The sequence below is a fragment of the Geospiza fortis genome, unplaced genomic scaffold (assembly GCF_000277835.1).
Source record: "Geospiza fortis unplaced genomic scaffold, GeoFor_1.0 scaffold213, whole genome shotgun sequence".
In the NCBI taxonomy this organism is placed as follows: Eukaryota; Metazoa; Chordata; class Aves; order Passeriformes; family Thraupidae; genus Geospiza; species Geospiza fortis.
Window position 1 is genome coordinate 2,655,078 of NW_005054399.1, and position 1,926 is coordinate 2,657,003.

Genomic DNA, 1,926 nt, shown 5'->3' on the forward strand with positions numbered 1-1,926 from the left:
TCCGGATGCTTTCCCAAATACCACTGATCTTATAAAGCAAAGCAAAAACCCATAAGCAGTCATTGACTGTGGAGCTCAAAGAAAGACTGAGAGCTATACTCACAAAACCCACAACATCAGCCTGGGAAAGTGGTGGAGGAGCAGCTCCAAAAGCGAACAGGCTTTGCTCCTGGCAGAGCAGCACCCTTGCTGGGAGTCTATTCCACTCATAAGGAGCCATTTGCCTCCCTGTACTCTTTTACGCTTTCCTTCCAGGCTGCAGCAACTGCCCAACAAGGCCTGCAGGACAAGGCTGCACGTGAGTCCAGGCTCTGCCAGCACAGAGAACCTCTGCACCCTGCTCCAGGGGCACAGACAGCATGGGCAGGTGGTGCAGAACCTCTGGGACGTGGCTGCAGCTGGAGAGAGCAGAAGTGCTGCCCAGGCAGCCTGCATGGGGCTCCCCACTCCTCTCCTACTTCCCACCACCTGTGCTGGGCAATGCAGCCCCTCCGCCCACAGACCCTGCCAGCTCCTGGTGCCACCAGCCCCACTTTGCACCAGCAGCAGAACAAAGAGCTCCTTCTACCCCACCAGGCTCAGCAGCCCTGTATTAATTGGGCTTGTGGAGGGTTCTCATCCCTCTTTATCCTGTCCGTCAACACCACAAGCACCCAGCAGGGCCTTCCTGTGGGGACTCCTCAGCTGCACCCTCCTTCTCTAGCCATGGTAGAGCCCTTTGTTCATGCTGCTGCTGCTACTGCCCAGCAAGTTACAAGTATTATTTATTGCAACACAGCATATGGATGCTCTCTTTTCTATTTGTCTGCATTAAATAATTATTTAAGCTATATTAGGTATTTTTCAAAAAAACTGTCAGCATCTGAAGTTTCATTATTGTAGTTGGAGATATAGAACAGGGCAATTTGTATGGATCCTAGCCCTTGGGTGGAAAGGACTTTCTGCAGGATGAAATTATGGCATGACCATGTTTTATGAGATACTAGAACTTAACCTTGAAATCTGGGGAGATGGGAAAAAGGAGTGAGGGGAAGCAAGCTCTCCAGGGTGCCTGGCACAGCAAGAGGCTCCCAGAAGCTCAGAGTCAGGAGCTGATGGTGGGGCAGTAGCAGACAAACCAACATGACTGTCACCCCTGGTCAGGGCACCCACTGTGACTCTGCAGTGCTCCTCTCTGCTCCTCCTTCCTGAGCAGGAGAGGGACTGTGCCTGGCTCAGGGACTGACAGGGGACTGACCCCTGCCCTCCTGTCCCTCCTGAGATCTCAGAGGCCTCTATGAGAGTGCTGCAGCAGTCAAAATAAATCTCACTGAAAGCTGAGAGCTTCCTCTCAAGATCTTGTCCACAGCCCCTGCCTGCACAGCACATTTGGACTGGGTCTATATCATGGGATGATCAGTACAGAGATGGAAACCCACAGAGTTTTCAATTCCTGAAAGAAAGTGCATTTTTTTCCTTTATAGATTCTTGATAATCAACCTACTCAATGCTTTTTATTTGCATTGATCACATTTTATAGTATGATTAAATTTGTATGGAAGCAAACCAATTAGTTTTGTTTTACGCTTATTGAATTCACTTTATGGTCAGACAAATGAACTTAGTTATTTAGTTAGATTTATCTAGCAGCATAAAGCTTGATAACCTAGGATCTCAGAGAAACAGTTTTAAAAGAATTATCTTTTTTATTTTTCCTTCTTGGGAAAAACCATAAAACCTGGAGGCAGGTATGAAGAAGCAAACACTCATCACAGACTGGCTTTTCCCAGAGATTTCAAAACTCAACCTGATTGTTTGCCAAAGCCTCTCTTGAAAGGCACCACCATATTCTACACAGAGATGGTCTCCTGACAGAGAGTGAGTGCCAGCACAGTGACCCTGTGCTGAGGAGTGAGTGCCAGGCTGTTTTAGGAAGGTCACTTTACC